The following is a 14,290-nucleotide window of genomic DNA, read 5'->3' on the forward strand; positions in this document are numbered from 1 at the left end:
TGGGGCAGGTATTTAAAGACGCAGGGAGCTGCAGGGGGGTGAGCAGAAGGGGGGCGGGGGGGGGGGAAGAAATAAGACTAACACCCCCCCCCCCCTTAAACCAACTCAAATGGTGATTTTCAGCTTGAAGTTTGGGAGCTCAGCCCCGCACTGGTGTGTTTTAATCTCCTGGTAGCTTCTCTGCTTTCCCGGTTACCTCATGGTGACCCCTCGGAAGGATCCCGGCGATTCCCAGCGGTCTGGAGACCACAGGTTGGAAACCATTGGTTTTGCATAAAGTTCTGTTCTTGGGCACAGGCTTAGGTCAGCTCTTAGCAAATTGTCGAAGGGTGATGTGTACTGCATAAATTAAAACATCATGTCCCCTCGCCATGTGAAAGCATTATTAAAAGAAGCATAATAAGGGATTTCCACCATGTTATCAAGCGTACAAAGAAAACTCCGAATGGGAGGGATGGCTGTCATCGGGGTAGAACAAGCTGGGATTTTGGAGAGGCTTGAGAAGCGCTTTGAATAGCCCGTCAGTTGGACAAGGATCAGCGCTGACAATAGCCGGGCTATATGTGGTATGGCCTGTTAACATAGAGCAGCAATCATTAAAGGCCTCATCCTGACAACGGGGCCCTCCACCATGGTAGTGGCTTTGGGAGATACCCCAGAGCCCACAGGGGTGGTTTGCCCTGCTGAGATGCCGAAGCTCCCCGAAATCATGGGGGGGGGGGGGGAACACCAATCCTGACCCCCTTTCCATCAACACCTCACATCCACATACTGCTATGACTTGCATCTCCACAACTATTTACAGACTTAAATGCCATTATGGTTGATAGAAATCAGTGTCCAGAAGTTTTTGTGCCATCCCACAAAAACACTGTGGAATTAGTTACAAAGCCCAGCAGAAATGTCATGGAAGAGCCAGAGGTTAGCGCCATCCTTAACCTCATCCCAGCATCCAGTGTGAAATTCACAGTGTGAAAGTACTAAATATGAGAGTAGAGTCTAAAACTGTCTGTGGGGAAGAGATTGTGTTATAATTTCATGTGTACACAGGGAGCTGAGCATAATGGGGTTTTGCAAGGCTGGGCTGGATGGGGCTTGGAGCAAGCTGCTCTAGTGGAAGATGACCCTGCCCGTGGCAGGGGTTGGAACTGGATGAGTTTCAAGGTCCCTTCCAGCCCAAGCCATTCTATGGTGCTGTGATTCCTCCTCAGTCTGAACGCTACAAATCTGGATGCAACATAAACACAAAGGATGCAGAACTTGTAACCTCCAGGCTCTGAATTTCAGGGGACAGCTTAAATAAGCAGACTAATAGGTTTGATGGGACTTCTCACCTTACATCACTAAATACATGTGAATGAGTTAGTATTTTCTAATACTAAACACAGTATTTCCAGCCCTTCACCGTGATTCCTAGCAGGAGAGGAGGATGGAGAGGTGCTGTGGTCCCCATCTGACCAGAATTTGGGATCTGGTCCGTAGGTGCATCGCCAAAACCACATCCATGTGGGGATGGGAATTAAAGTAGCTGTGCTACGGGTAAGTGGGAATCACTGCACTATGAATTTGTCGATTCTCTCCCTTTCCATGTGAAATCTCCTACTTTGAGCGTGAGTTACTGGAGGCATTGCTGCCCGGCACGGCCGTACATGGGGTGCTGGCTCCAGAGCCAAGCATATCACAAACATGCCTGCGGACTTGTAATGCATTTCCAAAGGGTCTTGAGACTATTGCGAAATGCACTGCAGAAGAAATAACTTCCCAGCAGAAGTGCTCAGGCTGCAGAAAGGAAGCGAACGGAGCGGCAAGAGGCGGGATGGGCAGCGTTTCCCCTTTTGTTTTGCTGCAGATCTTCCGATGGGGAGCAAAAGAAATGGTACTATTTTAATATAAGCACTGCTTCGCAAGCAGAATTTGTCTGGAAACCAGAAATACCACAAAGTGAAAGTTCCCTGTGAAAGTGAACACAGTTTAATAACCTCACTGTGATTTACTGATGGTTTCAGCAAGTGCTCGCTGACCCAGCCCTGCAACTGTGTGCACCCAAAATCCCTGCCCACCATCTTGATGCCACTATCCAGCTGGATAACCCCCCCAGTCCGCAACCAGGATGCGAATAGGTACAATCACCCCCAGATATATTTTATTTGTACCCAGCCCTGTGGCGTTACCGCTGCTGGACCCCTCTCACAGTGGTACAAAGTCATTCTCTGGCAATACTGAGTGCTTATGGCACGCAGTGCTGATATTGCCATCGTCCCAAATCCAATGTTTTATCAGGCGGTTTGGCATAAACACTTTGGACCTGATGTGGAATGCCTCGATAGAAATATTGCTTGTGTAAAGTTTGCGCAAGGGTGGTATAAACGTGGTGTGGCAAATGATATTTATATGCCTATACACACTCTATTTATTTTCATATATGTATATATGTGCATTGTGTTGATTTATGCAACGTATTTCTCAGAAGGAAGGTATGTTTTTTGTTGCTGTTTTTCATATGAAAGCAGTTTATATTCAGGGTTCGCTCATATAGAAGCTGAGATTCATTATATGGTGTGAAAAATAAACCCCAACAGTTGCTCGCTGGACTTTGTAAGATTCAGGTAACACAAACTGAGGTGTGTTACAGAGAAAAGTCACTTCTAAGAGAAAACAGAACATGCAAAGAACATCACCTACACTGCTGAGAAGCAGCGGAGGGGTATTTTAGCCCTCACTAAAGTGCCTCCCCTTTGCTGCAAGGCTTTTCTCTGTGCTCCAGACCTTTCAAAATGAGATGTGTATTATTTCTGTATATAAATAAATTTTAGAAGTCAATAAATAAATAATAATAAAAGACAATCAGAGCAGCAACATGTTTAAATACTTCAGTCATTTTTTTCCCCCCACATTCCTTATCCATGCTAGAGCTCTGGGAAGGGAAAAAACCCCAATAAATCTGAATGGCCTTTTCAGGCAGAAAACGAGCCCAGCTCTGTACCTAGACTCGAGACTGGCAAGGCGGGCACAGGAACAGGTGCAGGTTTATTACTGCTCCGCTGGCATCGTGTGTGTCGCGTTGAATTCATCTGCAAATCTCTTCTGCAACTCTTGTTTTCAGTGCAGTTTAAGCCCTGCTGACCCAGAGCACACACGAGGCTTACACAGAGTAGTAAAGTTTTCCATCACAAGTTTTCCTAACTCTGTTTTCTGCAATAAAAAGTACCCTTTTCAGACACAAGTTAGGTATTTAAAACATGGTAAGGTCTATATTCTTCATAGGAAGGACAGGCATTACTACAGCTATTTTAGAAACCCCACTTTTATCCCATTAACTTCAAACTAAATGAAATTGTAGGGAATAAAAAGTAATACCCTTCCACTGTGATTAGTAACTTTCCACATCTCTGCCTTTCCGAATTTTACGGACAACTTTGTAACACGCAAGGAGTGAGTTATAAAGGTTTTAAAGTTGGACTCGACGATCTTATGGGTCTTTTCCAACCTAAATGATTCTATGATTCTGTAACAGCCCTGTGTACACATGCAGAAGTTGGTTGTAAGAACTCAAATCTGCACAAGAGCCAACGCTTCTGCCTAAAAGAAGTCACTAAAAAATCCCGGAGGGAAGCACACCCGGTCCGGTTTGCTTGCTCTGCCTTTCCCAGCGCCTACAGCAAAAGAACCGTGTTAGTCCCAGCTCCTGAAACATTTTTCTTTGGGAAGTCTTTATTACTGTAATTCACTGACCTGCCGCATTGTAAGCCCTGGCAATAGAGATCCCTGGGGTGGGCACCCTGCGCTGGTACCGGATCTCTCTGGAGAAGCTGTTTTTTTATGCAGAAGAGAAGGATTTCTTTTTAAAACCAGAAGTGTAATCCGTGTGGGCTGCCTGTCACAATCACTGCTCTCCTCTCTTAACAGCAGGGAGAAGGTGAGACCATCCTCTGCTCACCCGACTGTTGTGTGAACTTCTCTACAGGGCTGGGAAGGTTTCCAGCGGGTAACCCCCGGCACAGCCAGGCGCGATGCACAGGTGGCCCTTACAAAGCCTTTGGATTCCTGGAAAAACACATAAATCACGACACCGCCCCTCGTACGGATGCCCGACCCCTTCGTTAACTTCTTGGATGAAAAGGTTATTTCTGAGCCTATGGAGCAGGTGTACGTACGGTTGTGAAACTCGCAGGCAAAGACACACAGAGCAGAGTATTTCTCCCTTAGAAATCCAAGCTTGGAGATTCCCTAGCCGGGCTCCCCCCTCCTCCAGGAGGAAACAAGCATTTCCTTACAGATCTTCAATTTATTATTGTTATTATTATTATTTTAAATCCTCTTCAGCTTCAGCTTGCCACTAAATATAGAAACTCTTGGAGCGGCACAAAACGTGCATCGCCCCACAGCTGCTCATTTGCAATTTGTTCTGCGCTTTGAAAATCTCTTTAACGCCACAAATAAACTTTGGGAAAGTTACATCCCAATAAACAATGAGGTGTTGTTTAAAATTACATGTGCTGCTGTATTATTAGGTCTCTACCGACACTACAATTATCTTTTTGAAGCTGGCAATAACGCATTAGCTGTGCAGTCAGACGCAGAAATAGAGCGGTGGATAAGCCCTCTGCCATTTTTATGAATGGAAAATATTTTAACAGATTGTTTCCACTTTCTTCTTTGCCCTCTCCCCAAAAGGAGCCTCCTCGACGAGACTCTTTCCCCACGTCGCTTTAATATTCATATATATTATCCATACATTGCGATAGGTGATTAACCGCCTCCCCCCCCCCCCACCCCACCTCCACCCCACCGCCCCGAACAATACATATACTTATTGGATTAACTACTCAGTCCTCGCTGGGAAGCAAAGCGGTATCCGTGAGCTCTCGCTTTTATTTGCACGTACAGTTGTAGGTCTGTGGCACGGCAATAAAATCAAAACCAGTCATAATAGAAAAAGGTGAATAATCCCTACGCGGGCGCGCAGTGTCCGCCTGCAGCAGCCGCCAGCCCCGCGGCACCGGCTTTTACCCGCCGAGGGTGTTCGCAGCCCGGCGGCTTGTGCCCGGTTTGCGCCCGCCGCGATCCCAGCAGAGGCTGCCCGCCCTGGGCGGCGGTGATGGGCGTCGCGTCTGCCGGTCCTCCGCGCCCCCCCTCCGGCAATGCTTTGGCACCGCACCGCGAAGAGGGGGGGGGTGGGATAGAAAACGGGGGGGGGGGGGGGGAGGAAGGGAAAATAAAAGTGTTTAAAGTTTGCTGTTTGATTTCGGTCTGGCTTCGGGATTTGGGTTGGGTTTTGAGAGGGGAATAAATCAATAAATCTCGCAACCTGCCATCTCTGCCTCCTCAAGCGATCGCCAAGCCCCCGGTAGCCATTTTCAGCTAAGGTGCAGGGAAAGAAAAAGGATTAAAAAAAAATAATAATAATAAAAGAAATAAAAAAGCCAAGAAAGGAAAGAAAAATAAGAAACCCAAACGAGAAGAAGCGCAGCCCGCGCAGGTCGGCACCGCCGCCACTCCAGCCGCTCCGCGCCCGCGCAACCCTCGCCGCTCGCTCCGCAGCTCAGAATCCCCCCCCCCCTTATTTTTTTTTCTCTCTTCCCCCCCCCACTTTTCGTGCCCCCATTTGCTTTTTTGCCCTCCCCACCCCCTTTTGCCGCAGTGTCCGTCCGGCGCTGCCCGAGCCGCGGCTGATTTATCGCTGCTCCAGCCCCGCTCCCGATCGTGCACGGTAAATCCCGCACATACGGAGAGCGGGGAGGTTTTGAGCTACCCTCTTCCCCCAAAAAATTAATAAATTATATATATATATATAAATGCGGAAAGAAGAAGGGAGGGGGGGATAAATCCAGGGCAGAGCCGGCGCCCCCCGACCCCCGCCGCAAAATCAAGTCTCCACTAAAGTATTGGGGGCGGCGGAGCGGGGCGGCGCGGAGGGAGGGAGGATGGAGGGGTGGATGGAGGGATGGATGGAGGGGTGGATGGAGGGATGGATGGAGGGGTGGATGGAGGGGTGGATGGAGGGGTGGATGGAGGGGTGGATGGAGGAGGGAGAACGCAGGCAGGGAGAGGGGCACCTTGCAGCCGCCGCCCTCCCGGTCCCCCCCCGCCGCCGCTCCCAGCGGCGCTTCCCGGGCCCGGTGCCACCGGCGTGGAAGGGGGTCACGGGGGGACCCGCCGGGCCCTCCCGCCAGCACGGTACTGCCTGTGCACATCCACACGGGCTGCGTATACATCGAGCACATGTATGTGCCTGTAGGGGGGGGGGGTACGTGCGGTGAGGAGAGGTGTAAGGGCCGGTGGCACCTTCCCGGTGGCAATGGGACACCGACCCTCAGTGGCAATGGGAAGCAGACCCCCTGTGGCAATAAGACGCCGACCTCCGGTGGCAATAGGACACAGACACCAAGTGGCAATGGGAAGCAGTCCCCCTGTGGCAATGGGACACCGACCTCCGGTGGCAATAGGACACAGACACCCAGTGGCAATGGGACGCAGAATCCCAGTGGCAATGGGATGCAGACCCTCCGTGGCAATGGGGCACAGTCCCCTGGTGGCAGTGGGACACAGACCCCCGGGCAGCAGCCGCCAGCTCTCCCAGTTCCACAGCAGAGGTGTTTCATACAAGTTGGGTACAGTTACTGCAGGACCCTCCTGTCCCAGGGCTGCTCCTGCTGGCCACAGGTCAAACTGATAAAGCCAAGGGATCCCCTGAACCTAGGGGTTTGGGCATCAGGATGAGGGGCCACAGCTTGGCCTCTCCCCACCAGCCCCATTAGGCCCTGCAGATGGGTTCTCCTGTTATTTCTCATTGCATCCTTTAAAAACTAATATATAAAAATACAACAATACAAAAAAACAAGAAATCAGTATGTATATATATATAAAGGCACTGGTGGCATTGCTATAATCCAGTGGTTGACACAATCCATAGGGATTTTGCCCCACTGTGGGCTCTGCCGGGTCCCCTTGGCTGCAGCCAGGGCAGGGCTGGAGGGGGAGCAGTTTCAGGAATCCCTGAAACCCTGCAGCCCATCAGATGCATTTGCAGTTCATTGAGACTTGTGCTGCTGCATGCAGGGCAGTCGTACACCACCAGTAGATGCTTACACGGATAATAAAACCTGGGATAAGCCACGCAGTAATAGCACAGCACACAGGGCAGGAGGCTGAAACTGTTCTCTGCAGTTGCACCACAGCAACAAACTCTGATTTATTATCCTCAGAGACATCTCCAGAGTTCCAGCGTCGCCCCAAACTTTGGTGCAAGTGTCTTCTGCCCTGCTTGGCAAAGGGAACCTGCAGGCAGGCCCTTGGCATGTGCAATACAGGGAAAACGCTGAATCTCCATGGAAAACCCTGCCTCTTGTGCATGGTTTGGAAAATCGGTAAGTGAAGGAGAAGTGGACAGAGCACAGGACACTGGGTGCCTGAGTGGAAGGGGAGGGTGGCCATGGCTATCTGCCTCCCCCATCCAGCAGAGACTGCAGTGGAGCTGCTTTTGCCACTTTGCAGCAGTGCTGTTCATCCTAAGGCCTTTGAGATGCTGGGACAAGATGCTATAAAGAAAGGAGCCTGTTTCCACCTGAATAGGCCAGCGCCAGTGCATCTGGAGCCCTTGGCCATTGGGTACAAAGGAGGCAGCAGCACGACACATCCGCACTTGAGCTTCTTCACCTTATCCCTTCAGGTGGGTCTACGGCAATTTGGAAGCTTCTGTGGAAGCTGGGACATTGAGGGGCCAGGTACATTTCAGATGGTACACTCGATTCACAGGTACCCCAGCACAACAGTACCCCTGATTCACACATACCCCAGCACTCAGGTACCCCAGCATAGGTACCATGATTCACGGATACCCTAGTGCTCAAACACCCCAGTACTCAGGTGCTCCTGATTCACAGCTACCCCTGTACTCAGGTACCTGAATCACAACTACCCCAGTACTTAGGTACCTCTGTTTCACAGGTTTCCCACTACAGAGGTACCCCAGTATTCAGGTACCTTAGCACACAGGTACTCTGTTACACAAGTACTCCAACACTCGGACACTCCAGGACACAGTTATCCCAGTATAGCCTTACATCTGCACACGGGTATCCCAGCATACAGCTACCCTGGTATGCTGCTACCCCAGCACACAGGTATCCCATTACACAGGTACCCCAGCACACATGTAGCTCAGGACTTGGGAACCCTGGCACCCAGATACACGAGGACACAGATACCCCAATACTCAGACACTCCAGTACACCAGTACCCCAGCATAAGGCTGTACCTGCAATACAGATACCCCCAAATACTTCCCTTGGAACGCAGGTATCCAGCACATGGGTACCCCTCATCCCATTACCCCTGTCAGGACACCCGTCCATACCATGTTCCCCACGCAGCAGTGAGGGTGGGCTCACGGGGTGTGGGGGGGTTCTGTTCTCCGGAGCAGATGAGGTCGGTGCAATTTGCCTTTAATTACAAACATCACGAACCTTACTCCAAAGGCCTTTATAAATGACTAGCTAGCTGGGTCGAAAAAGTGTGATGGTAGCAAACAGCGAAGGTGGCTTCCCCTTGTGACAAATCTGCATTCAGCCCACGGATGATGGCCTGTGGCGCTGCTGGATTTCTTAGGAAAAGTTACCATCAGCCTGTGAGACAGCTGGAATTCATATTAGAATATTTTTAACGTGCTCTTACAAATACTTTGGCATACGCCTATTCCACTCCTTTTAATGATGTTGACTTCATTTCCTTTAATAGGAGGGGAGGGGGAAAAACGCCGCACCAACGAGGCTTAATTAAATTAATCAGAAGAAACAACAATAAATAATTCCAGTTGCGTTACTGCAGGGTTGCAAAATACAGATCAGGGTGTTAGACTGATAAAACTAAACAACTTTGCATATGAGGTTTATAGACCGGCACATCCATAGGCCCCTGCTTTCCTCTCCTCCTTCCCTTCCTGTGCTACATGTGGTGCCACAGGGGCTCGGGAGCACACAGGATGGTTTGAAGCTAGACCCATTCACCAGCCAGCGCAGTCGCAAACCCAGAACCAGGCCTACTGCATGCGTGTGTATGTATGTGCATATACCAGACCTGTGTATGCATACACATACATGTGCATGCACTGGAACTATGTAGGCATGCACATATCACAGAATCCCAGACTGGTTTGGGTTGGAAGGGACCTTAAAGCTCATCCAGCTCCAACCCCTGCCACGGGCAGGCCCTTCCACTGGAGCAGCTTGCTCCAAGCCCCTGTGTCCAACCTGGCCTTGAGCACTGCCAGGGATGGGGCAGCCACAGCTTCTCTGGGCACCCTGTGCCAGCGCCTCAGCACCCTCACAGGGAAGAGCTTCTGCCTAAGAGCTCAGCTCAGTCTCCCCTCTGGCAGGTTAAAGCCATTCCCCTTGGCCTGTCCCTACAGGCCCTTGTCCCAAGCCCCTCTCCAGGTTCCCTGCAGCCCCTTTAGGCACTGGAGCTGCTCTCAGGTCTCCCCTTCAGGAGCCTTCTCTTCTCCAGGCTGCCCCAGCCCAGCTCTCTCAGCCTGGCTCCAGAGCAGAGCTGCTCCAGCCCTCGCAGCAGCTCCGTGGCCTCCTCTGCCCTCGCTCCAGCAGCTCCACGTCCCTCTTGTGCTGCTGCCCCCGAGCTGGATCAGGGCTGCAGGGGGTGTCTCCCCAGAGGCGTGCACGCACCAGAACAGTGTGCGCAGTGCACGTGTGTCCTTGCACGTGGGTACGCGTGCACACACACACACACACACGTGCGTGTACCCATGTACCCGTGTGCACGCGCGTGTGCGCCCGCCCGCCCGCCCCTCGCGCCGGACACCCCCCCCCCCCCCCCCCCGCAGGGAGGGACCACGGCGCCCCCTGGAGGCGCGGGGCCGCCCCCTCCAGCGCTGCCTCCGCCCTCGCCCCGCCCCTCGCCCCGCCCCCGTCCCGCCTCAGCGGTAGGGCCGCGCGCCGCAGCGCCCCCTCCCGGCCGGTGCGGCTGAGGCTGGGTGCGCGGCCGGCGGAGCCGGGTGAAAGAAGCCCAGTCAGAGCCTCGGAGCGGAACGCGGCCCCGGGCAGCGTCAGCCTCGCTTTGCCCGCGGCTCCCGTCACCGCGGTGTGCGGAGCCGGTGTTAGCGCAGCCAAGCGCTTCCGTGTCCTGCGTGTGCGAAGGGAAGGCTGCGTGTGCCCTGCTCCTTCCTCCGGCTTCCCGGGTATCCCAGAGCGGGCTTGGAGCAGGAGGCAGACGCCGCATTCCCCAGGGGAAGCAAGAACGTGGGTTCTCCCCGGGGAAACCCAAGAGAAACGCACAACCCAGCTCCTCCATCAGTGTCACCCCCAGAGGCAGCCCGAGGGCAGACCCTGGTCCCCAGCCGGTCGGTGAGGACCGGAGGGATGCTGGTGCGCTGCAATTAGCGCTGAGGTGCTTCCCTTTATCTCTTTTCCCTAAAGGAAAGGATGCTTGTTTTCTTGCGACCGAGCAGATCTCCCATGGGAGGCAAAATATGCTCCTTAATGGAAAATAGGCAGGTGGCTTCAGCTTTGGGGAACATTAACAGACAAGGATGGGTCTGCAGCTGATGTAAACGGGTGGCTTGCACTGCCTTCACGTGCTGATCGACACCAGCTGTTGGCCTGGCATGGCCTGCTGGTGGTCTTAGAGGTGGATGTGCTTCATCCCACTTCCCCTTCCTAACCCAGTGAGCGCAGCCCTCATGAGACTGTTTACCACGACCACTAACGCCAGTTAGGGTTTCAGAACACAAAAAGTATACATCTGTTTGTTTGCTGTCAGTATTTCCTGGGTTTAGAATCCCAGAATCCCAGCCTGGTTTGGGTTGAAGGGAGCTTAAAGCTCACCCAGTTCCAACCCTGCCACAGGCAGGGACCCCTTCCACTGGAGCAGCTTGCTCCAAGCCCCTGTGTCCAACCTGGCCTTGAGCACTGCCAGGGATGGGGCAGCCACAGCTTCTCTGGGCACCCTGTGCCAGCGCCTCAGCACCCTCTCAGGGAAGAGCTTCTGCCTAAGAGCTCAGCTCAGTCTCCCCTCGGGCAGGTTAAAGCCATTCCCCTTGGCCTGTCCCTACAGGCTGTTCTTCAAAGCCCCTCTCCAGGTTTCCTGCAGCCCCTTTAGGCACTGGAGCTGCTCTCAGGTCTCCCCTTCAGGAGCCTTCTCTTCTCCAGGCTGCCCCAGCCCAGCTCTCTCAGCCTGGCTCCACACATGACAAACTCCTGAGAAATCCCTGCCTATTACCTCATGTCGATCACCTTTTTGTTTTTAGCCTGAGCAAAATGATCCCTGTGCACTGGGAGTGTTGCTGTGAAGGACATTTCCCAGTGTATCCCTGAGTTACACTGATGTACGTACACGAGGATGAGACACTTCACATTAGAGGTATAGACACGCATATATACTACGGTACTGCTATAACCACCCACAGAAGCATTAATATTGATTTTAGAGAGCAAATTCTGCACCTCAGCAGATTTGAGTGATATTTTCCATGGGCTGTCTGGGATTGAGTTCCAGAAGCTCAGTACAAACTGCCTTTTATACTAAATTTTGGGGGGTTGTGACCTGACAGAGGAGTTCCCGACGTGCTCCATAGAAATGTTTTGCTTCTGCTTCTGCGAGTGACTTGCCTGTTGGAGCTCATTACGAGAAAATACAAGTTTTTATGTTCATGGCCCCCCCTTTTTTTTTACCCGAGTAATAAAATCTGACACTAGAGGGCGGCCTGTTAATGTAATTCAATAACGAAGTTGCAGCGGCGGCACATGGAGAGCTGCCCTGTCCTGCTTCGTGCCAGAGTCCTGGCTGGAAGCAGGCCTGGCAGCTGCTCCTTCTCCTCCTCTGGGACAACCACTGCTGCCCGGAGACGTAGGGAGGATCCAGGGTGTAATACCAGAACCCAAAGTAACAAATATCCCTAAGAAATGAGATTTGCCAGCAAGTTGCCTTGTCTCATGAGCAGTACTTCATTTAGCACTCAATCCGGCTCAAAGCAGGAGATGGCAGGAGCGATTCTATCCGTTCCCTGATTCCAAACCCTTGTCCTGCCCCAAAGCATTGCATCTGCTTTCACAGCTCACCGGCAGTGCTGCAGTTACAGGCTGGTTTTAGCAGACTGCAGTCCTGTGGATACAGTCCCTGCTGATGCCTTGCTCTCAGCCTCTGCACGGCGTTCCTGTGACTGAGGAGGTCTCTTACAGTTCCAGAGACCATTCTCCTTGTGTCAAATGAGGTTAATAGCTGCATGCAATTTAATTAGTTAAAGACAGTGGGTATTTTTGGAGCACCAGGCGCATTATGTCTCAGAAACACCAGGTATTATCTAAGTCTGCAGTGCTGTCATTGTTGATATTTACGTTTTGTACTGCCTGGAAGCAAGGATTTCCTTGTGGTAGGCTGCTGACAGCAGCACTTTTTCTCCCCAGATTTAAAACCTGCATGTCAAACGTGACCCAACAGGCAGAAGTGACATCAGGCAGACTGAGGTAAGATCAAGGACGCAGGTCAGAGCACCCTGCACACTAGCACAGACCGGTGATGCTGTAGGTTGTTGCACATGTACCATATCACAGGTGGGTTTTAAGGCGTTCTTGGATCTTGCTCTGCAATAGCTTCAAGAGCTTTCAGTGCTGTGAGACTGTTAGAGGTAATTCAGCGTGTTCACCAGGAAACAAGAGAACATTTTAAGCTGAACTCCAGTGATACTTCCTTATTGTCTGGAGCAGAAATTGGCCTGAAGTTACAGATGGAAAGAACTTAAATTAGTGGCCGCTCTTCGGAGAACTGATGTTCCTTAGCATTTAGCAATAACGTGTCCTCAGTTTTTGCTAAATTGCAAACGAGCAATTAATTTTTCAGCACTTGTGCAGAATACTTTAAAAATGGAAACATGAAAGTCTTCTATTAAAATGAAGTTGATAGTATGCACCTGCCACTAATGTACTGTACACTGTGTCTTCCACTCATTATAGTGATGATTTGGGTTGAGATCAAGAGTCATATAGTGAAAATCACTTCAACATGTGCCTGTTCATATGCATAAACTCCTGTGTACCAGATGGCAAAATATAATGACATCTTAAACAGCTAATTGCATAAACCTTGTAATGCAGATAATTGCTGAACCAAAGTATGAGTTAATAATTTCCCACTGTATTGCCTGGCTTGACACTAATTCTAAAGGAAAGTTGTGACAATTCTAACACACTAAAGTTCACCAAGCGGTAATTAAAACTAGCACTTAAAATCATTCGACTTTCAAACCCTTAATTACAATTCAGTGGAATCACTTTGTAGAAATCTTACATTTATAGATAGTTACATGATAGCTGATATTTCATCATCGTCCCTTTCATGCTGGTGTTCTAAGACATGCTTCAGGAAGCATATAGCTCTCCCTGGAAAACTAAGGTTGTGATGATTTCTGTTGGAGTGGTCACTGGGAAACACTTGGAAAGCACTGGCCAGGACTAGGAGTGAACGTACATACTGCTGGAGTTTGTTCCAAGGTTATCTTTAAAGTAAGTAGTCATGCTTAATCACCTGATTATATATAAATGTAAATAAGCAGCCACTACAATGAAACCTATCTGTTTTTAAAGAGTGAGTTTAAGAATGGAACTCTTTTGGTTGGGTTGGCGACACATGTGCTGACCTCAAAGACAGGCCTCTTACACATCATGAGCTGTTACTGTGTATTGGAAAAGCTGCCGTGGGATTGAAACGCCAGAGAATGGAGATATAATTAATGATGGTAAATACAGTTTTAGGAGAAATAAGCCTTATCAGGCAAACGCAATTTCTTTCTTTGATGAGGCGCATCAAATAATATGATGAAGGTAAAGACTGAATGATAAAGGTCAATGAAGAGATGTGATATTCATTTTTTATGGAGATTAGAATTAACACTGTGTGGTATTCTGATCAGAAAGCATTAGAAATAGCAACAGAGCGTGCACTAATTAGATTAGGAATTGGCAAACAGCCTGTTTAAAAGTAGCTACGAATCAGGAAGTGTTACTGAATGGGAGAGTTTTACTCAGATCGGCATCAGGTCAGGTGCTAGTCGATGTTTTCTACAACGATTTGGGTATAAACACTGTAAATTCACAGCTGATTAATTTGAGGGCGACAGGAACATTGGTGGAGTGACAGACAATGATGAGAATGACACTTCAAGTGATCTCAGTTGCCTGATGAGCTGAGCCCATTCAAACACAATTGGTTTTAATACAGACAATGTAAGATTATGCAGTTTCTGGTGCTCACGCTTTTAAAAGATTGTTGCAAAACTGGAGAGGGTGCA

At 50.3% G+C, this 14,290-nt stretch overlaps 1 long non-coding RNA gene across 2 annotated transcripts; it reads right to left on the reverse strand.

Moving 5' to 3' along the window:
• Nucleotides 1-4,854: 4,854 nt before the first annotated feature.
• LOC136010817 (uncharacterized) lies at nucleotides 4,855-5,704 on the reverse strand. Of its 2 annotated transcripts, none has more exons than XR_010611014.1 (3): nucleotides 5,627-5,704; nucleotides 5,309-5,361; nucleotides 4,855-5,144 (listed from the first exon to the last, which is right to left on the reverse strand). It is a non-coding gene; the product is annotated as an uncharacterized LOC136010817 (long non-coding RNA). The 2 variants fall into 2 exon arrangements; XR_010611015.1 differs by lacking the exon at nucleotides 5,627-5,704 and adding an exon at nucleotides 5,451-5,527.
• Between the last annotated feature and the right edge of the window lie 8,586 nt (nucleotides 5,705-14,290).

Source organism: Lathamus discolor, chromosome 3 (assembly GCF_037157495.1).
Source record: "Lathamus discolor isolate bLatDis1 chromosome 3, bLatDis1.hap1, whole genome shotgun sequence".
Lineage (NCBI taxonomy): Eukaryota > Metazoa > Chordata > Aves > Psittaciformes > Psittacidae > Lathamus > Lathamus discolor.